Source organism: Pristiophorus japonicus, chromosome 1, assembly GCF_044704955.1.
Source record: "Pristiophorus japonicus isolate sPriJap1 chromosome 1, sPriJap1.hap1, whole genome shotgun sequence".
NCBI classification, from domain to species: Eukaryota; Metazoa; Chordata; class Chondrichthyes; family Pristiophoridae; genus Pristiophorus; species Pristiophorus japonicus.
In genome coordinates, this window is record NC_091977.1 from 77593626 (window position 1) to 77620691 (window position 27066).

A 27066-nucleotide genomic window follows, 5' to 3' on the forward strand; every position below is an offset into this window, starting at 1 on the left:
TACCTTGAATTGATTTCAATTTCTTTGCTTTGGTTTTTTTCTTCATCAGGCTTTTTCAGAGGTCTTCTAATCCTATACAATACCATCATTCTCCAGAGTTTAAACATTTATGTCTGATCAGAATTGCTGACCATATTCTAGTCTCCTTTGTAGCCATCTTTTTTCTTCAAACAATTGCTTTGATGGTGTGTTGCTTTGCAACAAAACCAGATTTCTGTGTGTTGTGTGTGCTGGGCCATGCATTTGATTAATTCATGCCTGTGAAAACACTGTCACTAATTCTATTTGATGTCTCAGTCTGCTGTTCAGAAAAAGAAAAAGAGCCTTCTTTGTTGAGAGCCAAAAAAGGTAAGCATAGCAAAGAGACAAATGTTTTGTAAGAGAAGATGGAACGTCAAAGGAGATTACAGTTCCAACATAAAAGACATCAAGATTGGAGCACAGAACTGTCTGCCCCAGATCAATGGGTATTGTATCCCATAAAAGGCTGCTGTTGTAATCATACTTACATTTTGTAGCCACTGCCAAATTGCTTCATTCTCTAATGGCATACACACAGTGAAAAGGCTTGAAACAAGTGACAAAGCTGAAGGCGATAAGGATGAAGTGACAGGAAGCAATTGAAGTGGCTTGTTAAGCCTTTATTGGTTTGGTCCAAGGTGAGAGCATGCAGATGGTGGAATAATTTTATGTGTGATTTAACATTCAATAATGAGTCAATACACATTTATGAGAGACTGGAAAATCTGCTCAAGTTTTCACCCTCAAAAAGCAGCAATGTTCATGTGGTACAAAGAATGTACAGACGTGAAAAAAAAACAATCTGCATGTCCCGCTTGCTGAATATGAGGCAGTATTGTTATGAAGATCATGGAAAACCCCACCATTGGTGTGAAAACAACTTCACAAGAGAGAAAAAAATACAAGTAGGAATGAAAGAACGAGTAAGAAGCAAGGTGATGTATAACACTTGTGGAGTCTGCATTCTGGATGCATGTGTTAAAATCTCGAAGCAGTGTTTATTAATCCTCTGCACCATCCTGATTCCCTTTGTAGGAAATGCTTTTGTTCACGCTTTTAACATTGATATTAATCTATTAATAAAAGGTTAATTGTGTTAAAGTGGCAAAGTCATTTCTTATGAATGTGTTTAAGCATTTTCATACTAATATCATACAGTGTAATTTCCAAACTTATTATTTTCTGATAATTAGAGAATTTGGAATTGAAATTATATATATAACATATATATATAAAACAAGCTCTGCCAGGGACACTTACTCTCTGTATATTAAACTTTTTGCCATGTACGTAACAAAAAGCATCTCCATAATTAGTGCGATTTCTCAGAAACAGTTTGGGCGTGGAATTTCAACGATGTAGACATACTGGGATCTCAAATCTCAGAGACAAGCAGCAGATAGGGGAATATCAAGAACATGGTGAAATCAGGGGAGTGCAGAGACAAGTGGGCATGATGGGAAATCTTAGAGACCTGAGAGTGCAGCTGGGAGTTCAGCAGCATGGTGGGAAGAGGTGGATCTTGTATTGTGTAAATGCACTGGAGGGTGGTATTTCTGAATCCTTGCTCATTGCCACCACGTATTCAAAAATCGTCGGTGCACTGAATGGATCGAAAGTCATGGGCAATACACCTGTACTTTTCGCATATCTGCTGGTAGTGAGCGAGGACTTGGAGAATGTATCCATACAAGATTAATGTCCATGCAAAGCTAAATTTGTGCATTATATAGGGCCGGATTTTCAGCTTTCAGGGCTTTTCGGCGAAAACGTTAGCTGCGCTACTGTTTTTAGGCCAAACTTTTGGCCTTTACGTCTGCGCCCATCTGTAAGGGAGGCGTTGTTCAAGCATTCGCGGTGCAAATTGCGAGTTTCAGCAGCTTTAATCTGGGGCTGGGAGCACTGCGAGAGAGGCCTTGGGAGGGGGGGAAAAAATTCAAAAAAACATTTCAAAACATTTACAAGACCCTTAACTAAGTAATCGTTGCAAAAAAATTAAAAAATAAAAACTTCAACGTACCTTTTTTGCAGGTTTTCATACTTACCACTGCTGGTAGGGCTGCACCGACAGGTTTGACCTGTTGCTATTCTGGGCGCATCGTATGGGTCAGGAGAGTGCTGAAACATGATCGCAAATACAATCTGAGTCGTTGCACGTCGACAGACCTTTCCCCGGCGGTACTTGGAAGTGCTGCTGCAAACAGTTAGCCGAGGATCACGCCCGGGCTTTGCTACCGGGTTTTCGCCGCGGAGGGTCAAATCGGGACAAAAACACAGTCGCAAACCTCTTGAAAATTCGGCCTTATAAATCCAAACTCAGGGTCTGGCCCTGACTCAGGAACAAAGTGGAGTGCGACTCACTCCTCCAGACATGCACCCTTTGGAGGGATAAGTGGGGTGAAGGGTGGTAGTATGGCCTGTTCTGTTGAATCCACATCATTTTCAATGCTTTGAAAAAAATCAACAGTAGTCCCCTGGGACTGATGATACTTTTTTATTCAAGTACCCATGTGGAAAATTATCCACAGAAAGAGCGATATGCTTCGTCTTTGATTAACTAATCAATGTAAGTGTGCGATGGACTCTATTGCTTCTGTGTGTGTGTGTGTGTGTGTGTGTGTGTGTGAATACAGTGTGGAAAACTGGAGAGGGAGAGGTGATAGAGTTGTGGAGGAAGAGACTTCAGTCTAGTTCAGTTAGGTCATCTCCTTTCTGACTGACGTTAGATTATTGGTATATGCATTTTAAATGTAATCTCCGCTGCTTCCTGTGATTCTCCTGAACATCCTGCAGCAGCTCCGGCACATAAAGATGACAGCTTCTGTGTCCAAGCACAGCTTCTGTGTCCAATACACATAGTTCTTTTCAGCCAATTAGAATGTTCCTTTAGACCTACCCATTATGAAACTTAAATTTATTAAACCTAATTGTTGCAATAATTAAAACCAGCAATGAAAGAGTGTCTTTTCTGTATGGCGATGATATTATACAAGTGACAAGCTCTCTGCTGATATACAGCCCCTACCCAGCTTCATAAATTTTCAATAAAAGTTAGACATTATCATAAATTGACAGCAGCATTGAATTAAATAATTTGAAATGAAAAATCTTTCTAATGGATGATATTTGTTTCCTGTACTATATTTATAAACTGCCCTTGAACAGGAACTTTCTTTTTAAAGCTTTCAAGCTTCATTGGATGCCCTGTATAAATCTTCATAATAATATTTCTTGTGTCTGTTGTCTACGTTGAAACCCTCATGTTTGTCAATTTTCTTCCTCGATGGCTGTGTCTTTTCTGCTTCCCCATTGATTATCTTTTAAATTTGAATATTCATCAATCATATTGTGAAAATATTTTCACACCAGTTTCAATTTTCTCCCTAATCACACGCTTATCAGCTTAAAAAAACCTGCCAATCATAGTCTATAAAAACATTTACTCAAATGCTTTCCAACAAACAATTCCAGGACAATTCTCTCCTCACTGCATTATAAATCCCTAAACATGACATTTATCACATAACATTACAATAAAAATGCACATAAAGCATGGGGGTGGTGAGGATATGGATGGGATTTAACTCCCATGCTCCGTGGAAAAGGAGCAGCTAAGCAGTTAAAAAGGAGCAGCTTCATTTTGTGCTTTGTTTTCTGTTAAGTTTTTCAGGTGAGAAATGGGAAGCCGGCAGTTGATAAACATCACTTGTGACTCTATTCAGGGGAGAAGGAAGAGATACGCTGTTGAGTGAGAAAGGAGGACTTATACCCAGTCATGGGGAATGGTAGAGAGAATCTGATGGGGGAAAGCCTGTTAAATGGGAAAGGGCAAGAGTCTATATTGATGTAGGTAGAGAGAAAAACACAGAAACGGAATTAAATTTGGCCGCATGCAGCCTTTTCTAAGGCCTCCAAATGGCGCGCAGGAAGCATACGCTCATTTCCAATAAGAAGTGAGCCACCGCATCATTGGGTAAGGACAGCCATCTCCGAAGCAGGTGTGATATTTTCTTGCGACATCACTAAGAAGCACACACACACAGGCAGCTCTGAACACAGAAACTGTCAGCATGTGACTATGTCACATAATCCTTTATTATTTACATCAGTAGTTGCAATACATGAGTAGTCCACTAGGTGGAGCTCTCTATTACACGGCTCCCTCCTTAATGAAGAAGTTATCATAACAAAATAATCATTATACATAACTTGCACGGTTACACACAAAAAAGATATGTGGACTTATTATTCCATATTTACAAATCAAACTTAACCACTGGTTTTCTGTTTCGAAGAGGATACCTTCACCCTTGAACAGAACTTTCCAAACTTGGTGTCAAATTTAGACTCATTCTAGGCTGAGCCTAAGGAAAGTTTTTCTCCAAGGGCGCCCTTTGGTCTACATTTTGACTCTCTACAACTTCAGACTGTTTGTCTGCTGGACTCAGACTTAAATTCTGACTTTCTCTTGGACTTGTTTCCAGTACATCTGATATAGGATTTCCGACTAGTACTCTACTTGTAATAAGATTATCTGACTCATCAGAAATAATCGAATCATTCCAACTTTCAGCTCCTTCCACATCTGTATTTAAAATATGATCAATGTAAACAAACCTAACCTTTCCATGATCAAACATCTTGACCAAATACATGCAAGGACCACATATCTTCACTATTCTTCTTGGTAACCACTTTAGCCATTTATAATGATGGTTCTTCACTCTCACCTTCTGATTCAATTTCATACTTCTCTCTTTTTCTCTATCTCTATTATGATTCTCTTTCTGTCTCAATTGTGTCTCTTCTGCTAACTGTGCCAAGTTTGGCTTTAACAACGAGATCCTGATTCATGGCTTTCATTTGAGAAACAACTCTGCTGGTGTTCTACCAGTAGTTATATGAGGAATATTACGATAAGTAATCAGAAAGTTAGCCAAGTTTGTGGTACAACGACAACTGTAATTTCTTTGGATTTGCTTGAAATTTGTACTGTACGCTCTGCTGCACCATTTGAAGCAGGGTGGTACGGTGGAACTTTGGTATGTTTCACACCATTTCTGCTCTTAAATTGTGCAAATTCTTCTGAACAAAATTACGGCCCATTATCAGACACAATTTCTTCTGGGAGGTCATATGAAAAAAAAAAATCTTCACGAATTGTCTAGTGTTTTACTTTTTGTTTTCCGCATTGGAAACACCTCTACCCACTTCGAATGACTATTAATCACTATGAACAATTGTTGTCCGTCTAGCTTAGCAAAATCTACATGTAACCTTTGCCATACCCTGGGAGGCCATTTCCATGGCTGTAATGGTACTGATGGTGGTTTCTTGCTTACCGATTGACATATTGTACAGTCACTAACGATGTACTCAATATCTTTATCTAAACCTGGCCACCATAAGTAACTGCATGCAAAACTCTTGGTCAAGCATATTCCCAAGTGCTGGTCATGAAGATCACCTACCTATTTGGACCTGAACTTATTTGCAATAACAACTCTTTCACTCCACATGATACAATCTTTATCCACTGACAATTCATTCCTACAAATGAAGTATGGATGAATATCTTCCTCTGATACATGGTTTGGCTTGCCAGTTGCTATACTTTTGACATAACTGGGTCACATTTGGTTGCTCTACTAATCTCTTCAGCTGCGACTGGCAGTTCATCAATGTATGAAAAATAGAACACTTCTTCCCTTTTGGATGCAAATTGTGATTGAGATGGCAACCTGCCTGACTTAGGTGCAACAACAATAGGTGCAGCCCAATTACTTAGATTTATCATAGAGATAATGTTCTCAGTTTCTTGTCTTTTGAGTTCTTGCTCAACTTTCCCTTTGAGTGCATGTAGTACGTGCCGTGGCTTGCAGTAAACTGTTCTTGCGTCCTTCTGCACTCTGACACTTGCCTTGAAGTCTCAGATCGGACTGCTTGTTTCACAGAACACCTTTGGATACAGCTTGATGATGTCAGCTTTCAATGCGAATTTTGTTTCCACACGAAAAATCTCATTCCAATCCAGCTTCAGTGATCGCAACCAATTTTACCTATCACGACAGGCTTGTCTCCTGCCACTATTATTAGGGGCAAGCTCTGAAACTGATCCTTGTTTTTCACTAGTATGGTGAAACGTCCTACAACGAGTAGCCTCACAGCTCTATCTTCGATTTCTCCAGTGGAAAATCACGCAACTTGTTGAGACATAGAAATTCCGGTACGATGCTCACGGATGCAGCAGTATCGATTTCCATGGGTATCTTGGTTCCTGCAACGTCTACTTGGATGATGATACTTCACAAATCATTATTAGATACCCTTGTGCTTCTGATGATGTGTATCTCCAGAACCTCCTCGTCCTGTTGCTTCTCTTCAATGCTATGTAGTGTCTGGCAATTTCTACTTCTAGCATTGAACATAGGTTTACTCTTCAGTCGCATGCCTTTGCAAGATGCGCAGATTTCTTGCAGAAGAAACACTCTGCCTTCACAAATGGATAGTTTTGAGTAATGTGATGTCCCAGACACCGATAGCATGACTTCAATGCACTGTTACATTTGCCAGTTGCTGAGGCCTTGGGGTCCAACTGCCTTTTACTTTTAACCTGCAGGCGATTCACCTCAGTTGTCTGACAACTGGAAATGGTACCAGATTCTCAAGAGCATTGGTTAGCCATATCCATCGACATAGTTGTCTGACAAGCTAAATCAAATGTCAAGTTAAGGATTGTTAACAATTTTCTTCTAATTGCTTCATTTTCAGCCCATAAACAAAGTATTCACACAATGCTTAGTCCTGACAGTTTCCAAAATGACAGTGAATGGATAGTTGTTTTAAAGCTTCGATGTACTCACTGATACCCTCATCAGTTCATTGATTTTGTTTTCCAAAATGATAACTTTCAGCAATTTCCAGGGGCTCCGGTTTGTAGTGCTTTAGAATCTCCATCAGTTGCATGTCCATCGGCTTGACTGGAACAAACACATTTTTCATGGTTTCATACACCTCGGGGCCTGCTTCAGTCAAGAAAATAGCCCATTTCTTTTCTAAACCCATATCCAGTTATCGTTTTCATCATTGCGAACTTCGATGATACTATTTGCGGTGCAAAACATTTCTAGCCACTTCACATATGCTCCAAAAGTCTCTCGGTCATGATGGAACTAAGCCAAGCGCCTTATTATTCCCATAGGTATGGCTATCTGGACTCTGGCAATGTCAGCAGTTCAGCCAAATGTGCTTGAAATTTACCTTGGATTTTTAGCTGCTCTGCAAAACAAAGAACCACTCAAAGTCTCTCTGTTGGTTGGCTGGAACATGCACCATCAAAATTTTCAGCTAGGGTATCCAGAAATCTCATCCTCATGATATTTTATTACGTCATCACTAAGAAGCACACACATACAAGATGGCTCTTAAAACAGAAACTATCAGCATGTGACTTTGCCACATGATCCTTTATTATTTACATCAATAGTTGCAGTACATGAGTAGTCCACTATGTGGAGCTCTCTATTACGGCAGGCATCAGATATTTGTATATACAACTAAGTGGCATAACACTTGCTTCAGGTCCCTGCTGCAACGTTGGACTTCTATGTTCTGTGCGAAAAGGAAGAAGAGAAATAGAAAAATCATGTTGTTGGGGTCATCCTTGGCTCTACTGGGGAGCAGGAGGAATGGTTACTATCTGGGTTGTAGACCTATGTATGCTTTTACCCACTGTGAATAATGCCACAGGGAATCTACTAGAATATTTGATACATTTGGGAAAATCAACATATTTGAATTTGTCATTTACTCAAACAGAAACAAATACATTTTAAAAACGGAAATGTAAATTTGAAATCCATATTTTCACTTTGAATTGCAAACACAGTCCAAAAATTGAGTTAGACAAATAAAGGTTGGTAAGAATAATTGGTGTGACGAGAAACATAATTGAGAGCTTAAGGCATCTTTTTCAGCTAAGTCTGTAGAAGAGAAAAAGTGCAATGAATTCTATGAAGTGTCTCTAATAATCTGCACTTCCCATTAATTCGATGTGGCCGACAGGGCGAATGAGAATGTGAACATAACAATGAGTCTGAAGGAAGTGAGCCAAATTGTGGCTATGCGATTTGACTTGGTAGAAGCAACTGTATTGAATTAATTGTTTAAGTAACAAATAACATAATTCAAAATAAGTAATAAGCACACTGAGGTAATATTGACTTTGTGCGATAGTGTAAAATGGGTGATAGCAAATCGGCAGCCTGTTTTACTGGGGGAATTTGAACAGGCAAGAATGGAAGGGTTGAAATCGGGTGCACAGTTAAATTTGGCAAAAAAACTAGCGCAACCGCAACCTGGCTCCATCGGGTCAACATGCAGGTTTCATTGAGGTGTGTTTAGCTGCGTGCGAGCAAACTGCTCACCGGAGTCAGTGCGATCATTAGTGCAGGCCATCATTGTGAGTGTGCAGATGATGGTGGACTCCCAGAGAGACTATGTGGATCCAGACCTCATGAGGCATGTCATGGGCGATGTGGCAGCTTCCATTGCAACACAGATGGAAGCAATGCAACGTCTTGGTGCTGTAATGCAGACAATGGTTTCTGGCATTGAATCTCAGACTGCTCTCATGTAATCTCAGTTAGATGTCATGCATGGTCTGACTGCTGTCATACAGACAATTACTGCAGGCATTGAGTCTCGGACTGCTCTCATGCAGTCTCAGCTGGATGCCACGCATGTTCTGACTGCTGCCATCACTGCTGGGTCCACCAAAGTCCACCAGGAATCTCATGGTTTCGCAGGATGGCCACCAATCTGTGCTCCATCAGATTGGGTGGAGATGCTGAGGTGCTGCACTGGGGGAATGGTAGTGAGTCAGTGGAGCAGAACCTGCTGTCATTTCATAGGATGGCAGCTTTCATGAGCCCAGCACTACCACTCCGCCATTGCACTTGTCACTGCCTGTCACCCAGCCAGCGCACACTGCAGCTGGCCAACCTGAGTCATTAACAGCTCGGCAGGAGGGACCCCGGTGAGCGAGTGGGGTCTCGTCTGGTAACTGAGTAGAATGCAGGACAAGCGGGTCTGTAGGGAGCCGTGAGTCACGCATTTTATGCTTTGCTTAACGGTTTGGACAGCCCGCTCTGCTTGACCGTTAGATGCGGGTTTGAAAAGGGCAGACCTGACATGCTTGATGCCGTTACGGGTCATAAACTGTGGAACTCCGAACCGGTGGACCATGGTCCGTTGTTGCTGACAAGGACATCGGGCAGGCCGTGGGTGGCAAACATAGCCCAGAGGTTTTCAATAGTGGCTGTGGATGTGCTGGATGACATGATTACGCATTCAATCCATTTGGAGTAAGCGTCCACTACCACTAAACACATTTTGCTGAGAAAGGGACCGGCAAAGTCTATGTGGATCCTTGACCACGGTTTGGATGGCCATGACCACAGACTCAGTGGAGCCTCCACAGTTGCATTACTCAGTTGCATGCAAGTGTTGCACTGATGCACGCATGACTCCAAGTCCGAGTCAATGCCGGGCCACCAAACGTGAGACCTGGCAATGGTCTTCATCATGACAATGCCTGGGTGGGTACTGTGTAAATCTTGCACAAAAGTTTCCCTGCCTTTTTTTTGGCATAACAACATGATTACCCCATAACAAACAATCAGATTGAATAGGCAATTCAACTTTGCGGCGGCTATTAGGCTTAATTTCATCCTGCATTTCCCTGGGAATGGCAAACCAATTTCCATTTAGTACACACCTTTTTACGCTTGCCAGTACAGGATCCTGGCTGGTCCAGGTCCTAACTTGGCAAGCCACGATGGGTGACCCCTTGCTCGCAAAGGCACTCATGACCAACAGTAAGTCAGCGGGCTGCGGCATTTCCACCCCGGTTGTGGGCAATGGTAGCCAGCTAAGCGCATCAGCACAGTTTTCAGTGCCTGGTCTGTGGCAGATGACATAATCATAATGTCAGTGCCCATCTTTGGATGCGGGACGAGGCTTTGGTGTTTATACCTTTGCTCTCAGAAAACAATGAAATGAGCGGCTTGTGGTCTGTTTCAAGCTCAAACCGAAGCCCAAACAGGTATATGTGCATTTTCCTAACCCCATATATGCATGCTAAAGCCTCTTTCTCTACCATACTATAGGCTCTTTCTGCCTTAGACAGACTTCTGGATGCGTATGCAACTGGTTGGAGTTTGCCTGATACATTGACTTGCTGGAGTACACAACCGACCCCATATGATGAGGCGTCACAGGCCAGGACTAACAACTTACATGGGTCATAGTGTACCAGTAATTTGTTGGAACATAGCAGATTCCTGGTCTTCTCAAAGGCTCTGTCTTGAGATTTTCCCCAAACCCAATCGTTACCTTTTCTCAGCAACATGTGCAAGGGCTCTAGCAATGTGCTCAAACTAGGTAGAAAATTACCGAAATAATTGAGAAGACCCAGGAACGAACGTAGCTCCGTCACACTCTGGGGTCTGGGTGCAATCTTGATGGCCTCTGTCTTCGAGTCCGTAGGCCTGATTCATCTGCTGCAATGTTTCTCCCCAGGAATTTGACTTCTGGTGCCATGAAAACACACTTGGAGCATTTTAGCCTGAGTCCCACTCTGTCCAGACGACGTAGAACCTCTTCCAGGTTGTGCAGATGTTTGGTGGCGTCACGCCGGTGATCAAGATGTCATCTTGGAACACGACAGTTCTCGGGATGGACCTCAGCAAACTCTCTTTGTTTCTCTGAAATATGGCTGCTGCCGAGCGAATTCCGAAAGAGCATCTGTGGTATATAAACAGTCCTTTGTGCGTGTTGATGCACGTCAGTTTTTTTCGATGATTCGACCAGCTCCTGTGTCATGTAAGTGGAGGTCAGGTCCCATTTGGTGAACGACTTCCCCCCCCGCTAGCGTTGGGTAACGGGTACTGATCCTGTATTGAGACTCGGTTGATTGTTACCTTGTAGTCACCGCAGATCCTGACTGCCATCACTTTTAAACATCAGGACAATTGGATTGGCCCATTCACTGAACTCGACTGGTGATATGGTTCCTTCCTGTTGAAGTTTGTCCAGTTCGATCTCGACCTTCTCCCTCATCATGTACGGAACCGCCCAAGCCTTGTGATGGACGGGTCTTGCATCCGGATCGAGGTGGATCTGCACCTTGGCTCCCGTGAAGTTGCCGATGCCTGGTTTGAACAACAAGGGAAACTTTCTCAGCACTTGAGCACACGAAGCGTCATCCACTGATGATAAGGCTTTAATATCGTTCCAGTTCCATTTAATTTTCTCAAGCCAACTCCTGCCAAACAGCGTTGAGCCATTGCTTGGAACGATCCACAATGATAAATCATACACAGCTCCATCGTACGATACCTTTACTGCCGCGCTGCCAATGACTGGTATGAGCTCTTTGGTGTAGGTACGCAGCGTCGCATTGATTGGGCTCAGTTTGGGTCTTTTTGCCTTAGTGTCCCATAGCTTTTCAAAAGCTCTCTGGCTCATTATTGACTGACTCGCACCCGTGTCCAATTCCATGGATACTGGAACCTCATTTAATTTAACTTCCAGCATTATCGGAGGACTTTTGGTAAAAGAATGTACCCCATACACTTCTTCATCCTGTACCTCGGGTTGAGTTGCCTGTGCCACTTGATCCATGCTGGATCGATCATCCTCAGCCATGTGGTATGTCGCAGCACGCTTGCTCGGTTGCGGACACATTCGCTGAAGGTGCCCCATTGTTGCACAGCCTTTGCACACGTATTGCTTCAATCAGCATTGATGGGCCCGATGATAGCCCCTGCAATGCTAACAAGGCGAGATTTGATTCACCCCTAATGGTGGATTTTGAGCAGTTACAGGTCATCCGAACATGGACGAGTAAGCCCTGCCATGTGCCAATGAGTTTCGATGCTGGGAAGATATCTGTTTCGAGTTTTTGTCCATGGACATGCATGCCTGGGCGATCGTGATGGCCCTGCTTAGGTCTAGAGATTCAGCAGCCAGCAGCTTTCGAAGGATGACCTCGTGGCCAATGCCAAGCATGAAAAAATCCCGCAGCATTTCCTCCAACACAGCTCCGAAGTTACATGGCCCAGCGAGACGTCTCAGGTCGGTGACAAATTCTGCCACGTCCTGGCCCTCGGAGCGATTGTGCCTATAGAAACAATACCTCGCCATGATGATGCTTTCCTTCAGTTTAAAGTGGTTCCGAACCAGCATACACAATTCATCGTAAGTCACATGGTTGAGTTGGTGAGAGTAGAATCTTGATAAGGCCATAAATTTTTGACCTACAAACAGTGAGGAGAACCGTCCTGCACTTAATTGCGTTATCGGTTCCTTCCAATCCGTTGACTACGAAGTATTGGTCGAGGCGATTAATGAAATCCTCCCAGTCTTCCCCTTCCACGAATCTCTCCAAAATTCCAACAGACATGGTTGTGTGAAAGTTCGTATTTTTAACTCGTCGCCAATTGTTAAATATCGAATAACTCCACGAGGCTAAGTACGGTGAGCTAGTTCAGGCATGACCTTACTCCAGTTTATTTATTCTCAAAGTGAGGATTCAACATGGCTGCCAACATAATATACACAGCTTGCACGTGTCTGCCAGTGACCATTAGGACTCCAACAGTCGCTCCATCCGGGAAGGTAAAACCCAGTTAACATACATTACATCAATGTTATGACATAAATTTTGAAGTGGAATGTTTCATCTTTGCTGGTGCCTCTTATTTCAGTTTTGGGGCTATGGTATGGAAGAGCAAATTAATGTGCTGATGGGAACATCCAGAGGAACCAGGAAGTTTGATAGAATTCAATAGAACCGAAGTCTGATGAGACGGTCGTGGATCGCCCTTGCAGAATCGCGTTTGTTTGCCTGTCTCCTCCGTTGCTGGTGTTGCTACTGCTGCTCCTCCTCATCCTCCTCCGCCTCTTACTCCTCCTCCTACTCCTCCTCCTCCACCTCCTCCTCCTCCTGAGGTGGTGGAGCTGTACCTGGTGACATTGGTTGTGCCCTCATGATGGCTACACAGCAGACGACGACAAATAGGGACACCTGCTCAGCCAAGTACTGGAGGACTCCTCCTGAGCAGTCAAGGCAATGAAACCATTGCTTGAACACTCCGATGGTCTGTTCAATAATGTTCCTGGTGGCGGCATGGCTCTCATTAAGTGAGTGCTGGGCTGGAGTGTTGGGGCTGCAGAGGGGAGTCATGAGCCAGGTGGAGAGTGGATGGCCCTTGTCTCTGACCAGCTAGCCACAAGCTGGCACAGGATGAATTCATCATGGCTGGTGCCAGGATAACTGACAGTGAAGGTGAGGTTTCGGTGTGTGTGGTCACACCAACAGCACATTCAGTGAATCATAGCCTTTGCGGTTACGGAATACCTCAGGATTGTGATGCAGGGCTCACAAAGTGATGTGGGTGTAGTCAATGGCGCCCTGCACCATGAGGAAGTTAACTCTCTTGGCAAAGCCACATGCACGCTCCAGCTGCTTCTCTCTGGTCATGGGGAAGTCCCTTTACCTTCTGTACAGAGCATCTGTGACCTGGCGGATGGAGCAATGGATAGCAAACTGAGAGATGTTGCAGATGTCTCCTGTTTCACAATGGAAGGATCCATTGGTGTAGAAATTGAGCGTGATGGTGACCTTGACTGCCACTGAGAGAACTGTCCTCACACTGGTCTGAGGCTCGAGGGTTGATTGCAGCAGATAGCAGAGATCTGTGACCACATCCTTGCTGAAGTGCAGCCTTCAAACACACTGTTCCTCAGTGAAATTTATATAGGAGAACTGCTACCAGTATACCCTGGGAGGGTAAGGTCTCCTGTTGTCAGCCCTGTTGGGCCTCCTCACTCGAACCACATTTTGCTGTCGTTCTCCCTGTCTTTCTCCGTCATTCTTCCTGCCTTTCTCTCTGCCTTTCTCGCGACCTAAGTTACCTCTGACGGTGACATTGAAGCAGGAGGTCGAGTGCCAACACAACCCCCATGAAACAATATAAATGTAAATTCTGCCCTCAATGAAAGCCAGGAATGTTTAATAACTTTTATTTATATAGCGCCTTTAACATAGTAAAACATCCCAAGCCGCTTTACAACAGTGTTACAGATGAACAGATAAATTTGACACCGAGCCACAGAAGAAATTAAGACAGACGATCACAAGCTTGTTTAAAGAGGTAGGTTTTAACAAGCATCTTGAAGGAGGAAAAAGAGATAGAGAGGCATAAAGGTTTAGGGAGGAAGTTCCAGAGCTTAAGGCCCAGGCAGCTGAAGGCACGTCCACCGATGGTTGAGCACTTATAACGAGGGATGTTCAAGAGGGCAGAATTTGAGGAGCGCAGACATCTTGTGGGACTGTGAGGCTGAAAAGGATTACAGAGATAGGGAGGGGTAAGTCCAAGTTTAAGAGCCAGAGCACTCCTTCAACTGAAATGTTCAAATCTGTCAAACAGCCTGTCTGCCTATGTGTTAGTAAGCTGCAAACAGTAATGGTTAACAAACTGTTTTTCTAAAGATGGCACCTTGAAATAGCGCTCCTGTGGCCGACTCCCGACTGGAACTCGACAGCTGAAGCTGTCGTTGTCAGCACCAGGCAGTAAGACAGGGGCGCGACAGAATTTAGCTTCCGAGGTGGTAACAGGGCGTTGTGCAATGCGATGACGTCATCATCACCGGGCGCAGCTGAGCGGGGCGCTACCTGTTAGTTCCGCCACAAACCCCCCACCCAATTTAGAGGGAGGCTCTGTTTTCGCCACTCCCGGGCAAAAACTCATTTGCGTCCTGTTAGCGGCCCACACTGGTGCTAACAGGAGGCACAAAGTACCCGGATTTCGTCCCCTAACTATCGAAATAAACATAACATTAGTAAAATCTTGTGTCCCTCAGTCTCTTTTCTTCCTACAAACCAAAGGGTTTTAAACCTAAGTTTGACATCACCTAATTGCTACTTCTTGATTTTTTTTATCCATTTTCCTGCAGGCAGTTTTCTGGTCCCAGAGCTCAGGCTGTAGGGTGGATACGCGGTGAATTTTGTATTTAGTAGGAATCAGGGAGCCCACCAAATCTTCCAGTGTGAGCCTTGATTAGATAGACCGAGCAAGCTCTCAGCCTACATTGGACATCCTACTGGGAGCTGTGAGAGCAGGGATGGGATATCCAGCTCACTTGAAGTTCTTAAACGAATTCTGCTGCCATTTAAAGGGCAGGTATTTTTTTTTCTGCAGCAAGATCAGAGACAAATAATGGTATCATTGAAATAGATGGATGCAGGACTTGCAAAAAGCATTACCATTATGGGTTCCAAATGAAGGTTGACCTTTTTGGCACAAAAGATCACCTTCCTCACAGGTAAACCATCCAGACTGCATGGAGGTCAACACAGTATCTAACATCCAGGGGAACCTTGGAATAAATGAGGAAAGGGGTCACCACGGGGTGCAAAGGGTTCATCACGCATGGCAATGACGTCATTGCCAGAGGCGTGGCAGCCTGGAGCACTACTAGCGGGTTGCAGTGTTACTGTCATGTATCCTACATGGTTACTGCTTGCACTATTAAAAGGTGCGCCACCAGAGGGCACAGCAGTGGGAGACATGTAGGTGACCTATACAGGTGTGCCTGGCCTAGTATAAAAGGCAGGCCACCATGTGTGATCCTCACTGTGGAGTTATCAATAAAGGATTAAGGTCACTACAGTTCAAGTACAACACATTGCCTCGTGGAGTCATTATTAGAGCATCTAAAGACAATGAGATTACGGACCTTCATATGAAGATGGTTACATTTGGTACGTTGCAGCAGTTCACCAATGGTGATGATTGGGATGCCTTTGTGGAGAGGCTCGACCATTTCTTCACAGCAAATGACCTGGCAGGCGACAACCCAGCCAAACGGGAGGCGCGGGCGTCCGGGGGAGGCCTTTAAAAGGCCCAACATCGTCGGAGGAGCGTCGGCAGATCGGAGGAGGCGCAGGAGTCCGGGGGAGGCCTATAAAAGGCACACCTTCGAAGGAGGAGCGTCGGCAGATCAGAGGAGGTGCAGGAGTCCGGGGGAGGCCTATAAAAGGCCCAAGGTCTTCGGAGCAACGGGAGTTCGAGGAGGCACAGGAGTCCAGAGGAGGCCTATAAAAGGCCCAACGTCGACAGAGCAAAGGAAGTTAGAGGAGGCGCGGGAGCTCGGGGAAGGCCTATAAAAGGCCCACCATCGTCGTCGGAACGTCAGCAGATCGGAGGAGGCGCGTGAGTCCAGGGGAGGCCTATAAAAGGCCCAACGTCATTGGAGGAGCGTCAGCAGATTGGAAGAGGTGCGGGAGTCCGGAGGAGGCCTATAAAAGGCCCAACATCGTCGGAGCAGTGGGAGTTCGAGGTGGCACAGGAGTCTGGGGGAGGCCTATAAAAGGCCCAACAGTCGGAGCAGCGGGAGTTCAAGGAGGCCAGCTGGTGCACGGAGAGAAGGCAAAAAAGAAGTAAAAAGAAATCGAAGGGTGATGTCACAGCCAAGGGGGTAAGTGATTGGCTGGTGATTGGTGAGTAGTTTTTCTTCTTTTTCTTTTCCTTTATCAGTAAGTAACCTTTGACATTGTTGCAAAATTAAATTAATTGAGGGTCAAGTCATGGCAGGAGAACCCAGAACCATGTCATGCTCCTCCTGTGCTATGTGGGAACTCAGGGACGCTTCCAGTATCCCTGATGACTACATGTGCAGGAATTGCATCCTGCTACAGCTCCTGACAGACCGCATTGCGGCACTGGAATTGCACATGGATTCACTTTGGAGCATTCCGCGATGCTGAGGATGTCATGAATGACACATTTAGTGAGTTGGTCACACCCCAGCAAAAGGTTCTCAGATAGATAGAGAATGGGTGACCATTAGGCAGAGCAGTGGAAGGAAGGTAGGGCAGGGGTCCCCTGTGGTCACCCCCTCATCCCCTTCCAAAGCAGATACACCATTTTTGGTACTGTTAGGGGGGAACGACTCACCAGGGGAGGGCAGCAGCAGCCAAGTTCATGGCATCGTGGGTGGCTCTGCTGCACAGGAGGGCAGAAAAAAGAGTAGGAGAGCTATAATGATAGGGGATTCTATTGTAAGGGGAATAGATAGATGTTTCTGTGGCCGCAATCGAGACTCCAGGATGGAATGTTGCCTCCCTGGTGCAAGGGTCAAGGATGTCTCGGAGCAGCTGCAGGACATTTTGGAGGGGGAGGGTGAACAGCCAGTTGTCGTGGTGCATATAGGTACCAACGATATAGGTAAAAAATGTGATGAGGTCCTACAAGCTGAATTTAGGGAGCTAGGAGTTAAATTAAAAAGTAGGACCTCAAAGGTAGTAATCTCAGGATTGCTACTAATGCCACATGCTAGTCAGAGTAGAAATTGCATGATAGCTAAGATGAATGGTTTGAGGAATGGTGCAAGAGGGAGGGATTCAAATTCCTGGGACATTGGAATCAGTTCTGGGGGAGGTGAGACCAGTACAAACCGAACGGTCTGCACCTGGGCAGGACCAGAACCAATGTCCTAGACGGAGTGTTTGCTAGTGCTGTTGGGGAGGGGTTAAACTAATATGGCAGGGGGATGGGGACCTATACAGGGAGACAGAGGGAAGTAGAATGGGGGCAGAAGCAAAAGATAGAAAAGAGAAAAGCAAAAGTGGAGGGCAGAGAAACCCAAGGCAAAAATGAAAAAGGGCCACATTACAGCAAAATTCTAAAGGGGCAAAGTGTGTTAAAAAGACAAGCCTGAAGGCTCTGTGCCTCAATGCAACGAGTATTCGAAATAAGGTATCAAATTAACTGTGCAGGCAGCTATTAACGAATATGGTGTAATTTGCATTATGGAGAAATAGCTCCAGGGTGACCAAGGCTGGGAACTCAACATCCAGGGGTATTCAACATTCAGGAAGGATAGACAGATAGGAAAAGGAGGTGGGGTAGCATTGCTGGTTAAAGAGGAAATTACCGTAATAGTAAGGAAGGACATTAGCTTGGATGATGTGGAATCTGTATGCGGAACATGAAGGGGCAGAAAACACTAGTGGGAGTTGTGTACAGATCACCAAACAGTAGTAGTGAGGTTGGGGACAGCATTAAACAAGAAATTAGGGATGCATGCAATAAGGGTACAGCAGTTATCATGGGCAACTTTAATCTACATATAGATTGGGCTAACCAGACTGGTAGCAATGCAGTGGAGGGGGATTTCCTGGAGTATATTAGGGATGGTTTTCGAGACCAATATGTCGAGGAACAATCTAGAGGGCTGGCCATCCTAGACTGGGTGATGTGTAATGAGAAAGGACTAATTAGCAATCTTGTTGTACGAAGCCCCTTGTGGAAGAGCAACCATAATATGGTAGAATTCTTTATTAAGATGGAGAGTGACACAGTTAATTCAGAGACTCGGGTCCTGAACTTAAGGAAAGGTAACGTCGATGGTATGAGACGTGAATTGGCTAGAATAGACTAGCGAACAATACTTAAAGGGTTGACGGTGGATAGACAATGCCAAACACTTAAAGATCACATGGATGAATTTCAACAATTGTAGATCCCTGTCTGGAATTAAAATAAAATGGGGAAGGTGGCTCAACCGTGGCTAACAAGGGAAATTAAGGATAGTGTTAAATCCAAGGCATATAAATTGGCCAGAAAAAGCAGCAAACCTGAGGACTGGGAGAAATTTGGAATTCAGCAGAGGAAGACAAAGGGTTTAATTCGGAGGGGGAAAATAGAGTACGAGCGAAAGCTTGCTGGGAACATAAAAACTGACTGCAAAAGCTTCTATAGATATGTGAAGAGAAAAAGATTAGTGAAGACAAAAGTAGGTCCCTTGCAGTCAGAATCAGGTGAATTTATAATGGGGAACAAAGAAATGGCAGACCAGTTGAACAGATACTTTGGTTCTGTCTTCACGAAGCAAAACACAAATAACCTTCCGGAAATACTAGGGGACCGAGGGTCTAGTGAGAAGGAGGAACTGAAGGAAATCCTTATTAGTCAGGAAATTGTGTTAGGGAAATTGTGGAGATTGAAGGCTGATAAATCCCCAGGGGCTGATAGTCTACATCCCAGAGTACTTAAGGAATGGCCCTAGAAATAGTGGATGCATTGGTGGTCATTTTCCAAACATTCTATAGATTCTTGATCGGTTCCTATGGATTGGAGGGTAGCTAATGTAACCACTTTTTAAGAAAGGAGGGAGAGAGAAAACAGGGTATTAAAGACCGGTTAGCCTGACATCAGTAGGGGGGAAAATGTTGGAATCAATTATTAAAGATGAAATAGCCGTGCATTTGGAAAGCAGTGATAGGATCGGTCCAAGTCAGCATGGATTTACGAAAGGGAAATCATGCTGGACAAATCTTCTAGAATTTTTTGAGGATGTAACTAGTAGAGTGGACAGTGGAGTACCAGTGGATGTGGTGTATTTGGGCTTTCAAAAGGCTTTTGATAAGGTCTGACACAAGAGATTGGTGTGCAAAATTGAAGCACATGATATTGGGGGCAATGTATTGACGTGGATAGAGAACTGGTTGGCAGACAGGAAGCAGAGAGTCGGGATAAACAAGTCCTTTTCAGAATGGCAGGCAGTGACTAGTGGGGTGCCGCAGGGCTCAGTGCTGGGACCCCAACTATTTACAATAAACATCAATGATTTAGATGAAGGAATTGAGTGTACTATCTCCAAGTTTGCAGATGACACTAAGCTGGGTGACAGAGTGGCCTTTCAGGTGGATGCAAAGAGGCTGCAGGGTGATTGGACAGGTTAGGTGAGTGGGCAAATGCATGGCAGATGCATTATAATGTGAATAAATGTGAGGTTATCCACTTTGCTGGCAAAAACACGAAGGCAGAATATTATCTGAATGGCGGCAGATTAGGAAAAGGGGAGGTGCAATGAGACCTGGGTGTCATGGTACATCAGTCATTGAAAGTTGGCATGCAGGTACAGCAGATGGTGAAGAAGGCAAATGGTATGTTGGCCTTCATAGCTAGGGGATTTGAGTATAGGAGCAGGGAGGTCTTACTGCAGTTGTACAGGTCCTTGGTAGGCCTCACCTGGAATATTGTGTACAGTTTTGTTCTCCTAATCTGAGGAAGGACGTTCTTGCTATTGAGGGCATGCAGCGAAGGTTCACCAGACTGATTCCTAGGATGGCAGGACTGACATATGAGGATCGACTGGGCCTGTATTCATTGGAGTTTAGAAGGATGAGAGGGATTCTCATAGAAACATATAAAATTCTGATGGGACTGGACAGGTTAGATGCAGAAAGAATGTTCCCGATGTTGGGGAAGTTCAGAACCAGAGGACACAGTCTAAGGATAAGGGGTAAGCTATTTAAGACCAAGATGACGAGAAACTTCTTCACTCAGAGAGTTGTTAACCTTTGGAATTCTCTGCCGCAGAGAGCTGTTGATGCCAGTTCGTTGGATATATTCAATAGTGAGTTAGATATGGTCCTTACGGCTAAAGGGTTCAAAGGGTATGGAGAGAAAGCAGGAAAGGGGTACAGAGGTGATGATCAGCCATGAGCTTATTGAATGGTTGTGCATTCCGTCAGGATGGCCTACTCCTGCACCTATTTTCTATGTTTCTATGTTTCTAAACGGAAAGCTATCCTGCTAGCCAGTTATGGGTCCACCGTCTATGGCCTCATCAGGGACTTGCTGGTACCAGCGAAGATAACGACCAAGACATATGAGGAGCTCATAACACTGATCCAAGAGCAACTCAAGCCCAAGGAGAGCATCCTCACAGCCAGACATCGGTTCTACACCCATCGACGACCCGAAGGCCAGGGAAATCACAAAATATGCTGCAAACCTCAGGAGGCTGGCGGCACCGTGTGATTTCAGCAACCACCTCACCAAAGCGCTCCGAGACATTTTTTTCATTGGAATCAGCCATGAGGGCCTTCTTCATAAGCTACTGTCTGCAGATACCACAAACACACTACAGAAGGCCATCACTGTAAGCCAGGCATTCATGACCTCGAATTGCAGCTCAAGGCAGATGACTCATCCTCAGGACTCAAACCCGGCAAGTACTGTGCACAGAGTGGCGCCTTTTAGAGGCTGGACTGCAGAATGCGAACCTTCTCAGGGAAGAGAGAACAGGCCCCCGAGTCCCTTAACTCAGAGTCTGCTGAGGGGGGCTAACCGAGTAGCTCCATGCTGGCGTTATGGAGGGCTCACTTGTGCTATTTTAGAGACTATGTGTGTAAAGGCTGCAGCACAAAGGGCCACCTCCAGCGAATGTGTAAGAGAAATATGACTCACTGTGTTGATGACGAGTCTGCAGATGGCCATGAATCCAGCGCAGATTATGAAATGATAGGCAGAGAGGCAGCTCAGCCCCACGATGAGGTGTCTGGCATGTTTACCTGCACCACCGAGTGTTCCCTGTTGAGAATGGAAGTCAAGATAAATGGCGTTCCAGTCTTCATGGAAGTGGACATGGGGGCGAGCCAGTCAGTAATGAATCAAGAAGCCTTTGAGAGGCTATGGGAAAATCAAGCTGAACGACCCAAGTTGGTCCTGGTTCAGGCAAAGCTGCGCACCTACACCGATGAACTTATCCCAGCCGTTGGTAGTGCAGATGTAAAGGTACTCCATGATGGCGCGGTGCACAAGTTATCTCTGTGGATTGTTGCTGGTGATGGACCAACGCTACTCGGAAGAAGGTGGATGGAGCAGATCCATTGGAAGTGGGAAGATTTCATCCCTCCAGCGAATGACATCCCCCACACTCAGAGGCAAAGTAAACCCCCACCTGAGATTGGATCCGGCACCAGAGAGCAGACCAGCATAGCACCCGAGGCACAGACCGCTCAGCATGACTGCGTGGAGATGATCCAGCTGGGACGACCGGAACGCACCTTCCAGGCTCCATTGGCAGGACTCCGCAGGAAGAAAATCGGATCCAAAGGCGACTTCCCAGCTTCAGTGGCAGAACCCAGGGAAAAGAGGATCACCGCAGTCGACATCGTGGATGGAGGAAAGATGGCGCCCAAGCCACGAGGTGATGCGCTGAAGAAAAAGATGGCGGCGGCCAGACCACGAGATGCAGCACTGATGGAGCAACACATTACACCAAATGGAGAAGAGGATTGGGTAAAGAAAGCAAGGCTCTCTTAAAGGAGGCCTGCAACCCACCATACTTAAAGGGGTAGTTCCACATTTTCAAACAATGTAAGAGCAACAATGAGTGAGATGAAAAATGTGCAATTGATGATTAGAATTGTGTGCATGCAATACGCAAAGAAGAGTCTTAATGTAATAGCAACTGTGAGCCAGATGTGAAATTGATGATCAGCGTTGTGTACATGCAATAAGCAAAGAAAAGGGGCGTGATCGTGATCGGAGCTACAGGTTATTTACAATGAGTAATGAAACGTTGTGCGATGTAGGATTTCAACTGCACTCAGTCAATGCAGCAGGTAGACACCCATCGGGAGCACACAGGTCCAGCAAGCTACCCAATCTAGCAGCCTGTGTCCCTGGGATCAGAGTTATGCACCATGGAGTGTGGCCACAAGCAGCCAATACACACAAGCTGCAGAGCAAGCGATCTCAGGAGGGCAATGGTACCGGTATCGATACCCTGCCCCTGATCGGCTCCACCTCTCAGGCACCCGATGGCACCAACCACCACGAGCCTGAAAGAGCAAACTGTGCTCAGGCGCAGCCCCCAGACCCCATTGCCACCAAGGCCATACCCAGGAACGAAGGGTCACCTGCAACAGTTCTTCCAAAGGGAACTGGAACCAGCCAGGATCCCAAATCAAACAATGCCCTGGCTAGCGAGTCAGCAGTTCCCTGTGCATTGCTAGACGACAGCTCCTCAGGAAGCAGCAACGACCCAAGGCACAAAGAAAGGACAGGGAGGACGCAGGCATCTGTGAACCTGCCCGACGCTAGGAGCAACGGCAACAGCCCCAAGAGCAGGCAACTTGAGCCAACCAGGTTCCCACTGCAGCATTGGGCACCGCGCTGCCCCCAGACTGCCTGGACACCATCCAGCAGTTCTGGAACTAGCTTGTCCTTATGCACTGGTTACCGATCCCCAGTACGTATCGATAATGTATCTCGCCAGTCGAATGTACTTGCCTCACAACTGAACCACAAAAGAAATGCAAACTTTTTTTTTCTGGACTTGAATGTATATGAATGTATTGAGCCTCCGGCATAATCTATATTTAGGGAGGAGAGAATGGAGTGGTCATGGACACACACAAACAGCAAACACCAGCACTCTACTGCCAACGAAACACCAACCACTCACCCAAGATAGAAACGACCCACCAAGGATCAACCAGATAGAGCTGAGCATAGAGCACAGTCAATGCAGAGGCGATTTGCACTGATGTCATGTATCCTACATGGTTACTGCTTGCACTATTACAAGGTGTGCCACCAGAGGGCACTACAATGGGAGACTTGCAGATTACTTGTACAGGTGTGCCTGGTCTAGTATAAAAGGCAGACCACCATATGTGATCCTCACTCTGGGGTTATCAATAAAGGGCTAAGGTCACTACAGTTTAAGTACAACACATTGGCTCGTGGAGTCATTATCAGAGCATCTAAAGACATAACGGTTACCATGTTCACGCCTCTGCTAACTCCCACCGGTAGCAACCCACCTCCCCACCCTCTCCCATCCCCCACCCCCACCCCTTTCAGTGGGCAAAAACGTCCCCCAGAGGCCCTAATAGAAGGCGCAGAGCAGGGCAATTTCATCTCCAGGATTTCCTAATGGGGTCCTAATGACTTCATAAGACCCCAATTTGAGCATTTTACTATGTTAAAGGCACTATATAAATGCAAGTTGTTGCTGTTGAATGTATTCACATTTCTGGTGAGCACCTTGGGTGACTAAAAAAAGTGCATGGTTAAAATGGCGGTTGGCAGGAAACCTGCAAGAGTGGTGTGGTAATTATTCTGAAGAAACCGTTAACCGCACCCACTCTATCCCCACCAGTTAAAATGCAGCTGAAGTTTTTAAACGTGTTTTATTTTCTTCACTCTAAAGATAGTCTGTGGTGCAACTCAATGATGGATTACTGAGCTGTTCCATTGGAAGAGAGGATTGCAGGCTCTGTTTTATATGCGGTATTTTGCAAAACTCAAGTCGGACATCTGGGACAGACAGTGAGGAGATATCAGAGGGAGGAAGGGAGGGAAGCAGTAATATTCTCGATTCTTTATGATGGTCAGTTCAAGAACAGAATAGCCAGAATAAGCATAGGCTTTGTGCTGGCGATAGGCACCCGGGGAATTGTAAAGTGGAATGATATATTAATTTGAAAATATAGAGTTGGGGCGAAGAGGATAATTATCATGTTATATCAAAGAAAACTTTTTCTATCTACCTAAAATTGTCTCCCATCCTACCGTGAAATAATTAAGATTTTCAGAGAGTTTTCGAACTTGATTAAAAAATTCACAGGTGGTGATAAATTTCGAACATCTGACATTTTTTTTAACCAGAATGAATGTCATATTCCTGACATGCAGGCTGCAGCAGGGCAAGATAAAACCTCATCTCTACCATCCAACATCCATAAGATCATTAATTAATAATTGCAAATTTCAACAGAGACACTGTTTATCACTGAAGTCTAGGCTGTCATTTGGGAATATCTGCATGAACTTCTACACTATAAAACTGAAAATGTGCCAAAAGAAAATCCCATCAAACAAGATAGGCTTTAAATGCTGACTCTTCTCCAATTACTATCTTTGAGAATAACAAGGAAAACTCCACTTAAAAGAATATGGCAAATGAATAATTTGATCCATCTACATTCAACAAAAAATGAAGAAAATATTTTGAATCGCTAACATTCAACGAAGCAAATTGTTTCATTCATAATTTTTTGTTTTAGTTCCCATGTGCCACAGAGATCTAAAGTAGTCTTTTTTGGGGGTTATGACTTGAAGATACTTTATAATTTAGTCTGTTTTTTTCTAAAACTGGCGAACAGGAAAATATAAACTTCTTACAGAGGAATTAACAATCCTAAAAGACTCATAAAAACATCAAAACATAGAAAATAGGTGCAGGAGTAGGCCATTCGGCTCTGCAAGCCTGCACCACCATTCAATAAGATCATGGCTGATCATTCACCTCAGTACTCCTTTTCTGCTTTCTCTCCATACCCCTTGATCCCTTTAGCCGTAAGGGCCATATCTAACTCCCTCTTGAATATATCCAATGAACTGGCATCAACAACTCTCTGCGGTAGGGAATTCCACAGGTTAACAACTCTCAAAGTGAAGAAGTTTCTCCTCATCTCAGTCTTAAATGGCTTACCCCTTATCCTTAGACTATGTTCCCTGGTTCTGGACTTCCCCAACATCGGGAACATTCTTCCTGCATCTAACCTGTCCAGTCCCGTTAGAATTTTATATGTTTCTATGAGAATCCCTCTCATCCTTCTAAACTCCAATGAATACAGGCCCAGTCAATCCAGTCTCTCCTCATATGTCAGTCCTGCCATCCCGGGAATCAGTCTGGTGAACCTTTGCTGCACTCCCTCAATAGCTAGAATGTCCTTCCTTAGATTAGGAGAGAAAACTGAACACAATATTCCAGGTGAGGCCTCACTAAGGCCCTGTACAACTGCAGTAAGACCTCCCTGCTCCTATACTCAAATCCCCTAGCTATGAAGGCCAACATACCATTTGCCTTCTTCACCGCCTGCTGTACCTGCATGCCAACTTTCAATGACTGATGTACCATGACACCCAGGTCTCGTTGCACCTCCCCTTTTACGAATCTGTCACCATTCAGATAATATTCTGCCTTTGTGTTTTTGCCACCAAAGTTGATAACCTCACATTCATCCACATTATACTGCATCTACCATGTATTTGCCCACTCACCTAACCTGTCCAAGTCACCCTGCAGCCTTTCAACGTTCTCCTCACAACTCACACCGCCACCCAGCTTAGTGTCATCTGCAAACTTGGAGCTATTACACTCAAATCCCTCATCCAAATCAGTAATGTATATTGTAAATAGCTGGGGTCCCAGCACTGACCCCTGTGGCACCCCACTGGTCACTGCCTGCCATTCTGAAAAGGACTCGTTTATCCCGACTCTCTGCTTCCTGTCTGCCAACCAGTTCTCTATCCACCTCAGTACATTACCCCCAATAACATGTGCTTTAATTTTGCACACCAATCTCTTGTGTGGGACCATGTCAAAATCCTTTTGAAAGTCCAAATACACCACATCCACTGGTTCTCCCTTGTCAACTCTACCAGTTACATCCTCAAAAAATTCTAGACGATTTGCCAAGCTGTTACATTAGCTATCCTCCAGTCCATAGGAACCGATCCAGAGTCGATAAACTGTTGGAAAATGATCACCAATGCATCCACTATTTCTAAGGCTACTTCCTTACGTACTCTGGGATGCAGACTATTACGCCCCGGGGATTTATCGGCCTTCAATCCCATCAATTTCCCGAACACAATTTCCCGCCTAATAAGGATTTCCTTCAGTTCCTCCTTCCCACTTGACCCTTGGTCTCCTCTTATTTCCGGAAGGTTATTTGTGTCTTCCTCGTGAAGACAGAACCAAAGTATTTGTTTAACTAGTCCGCCATTTCTTTTTCCCCCATTATAAATTCACCTGAATCTGACTGCAAAGGACCTATGTTTGTTTTCACTAATATTTTTCTCTTCACATATCTATAGAAGCTTTTGCAGTCAATTTTTATGTTCGCAGCAAGCTTCCTCTCATACCCTATCTTCCCCCTCCTAATTAAACCCTTTGTCCTCCTCTGCTGCATGACAAAATTCTACCAGTCCTCAGGTTTGCTGCTTTTTCTGGCCAATTTATATGCCTCTTCCTTGGATTTAACACTATCCTTAATTTCCCTTGTTAGCCACTGTTGAGCCATCTTCCCCATTTTATTTTTACTCCAGACAGGGATGTAAAATTGTCGAAGTTCATCCATGTGATATTTAAATGTTTGCCATTGCC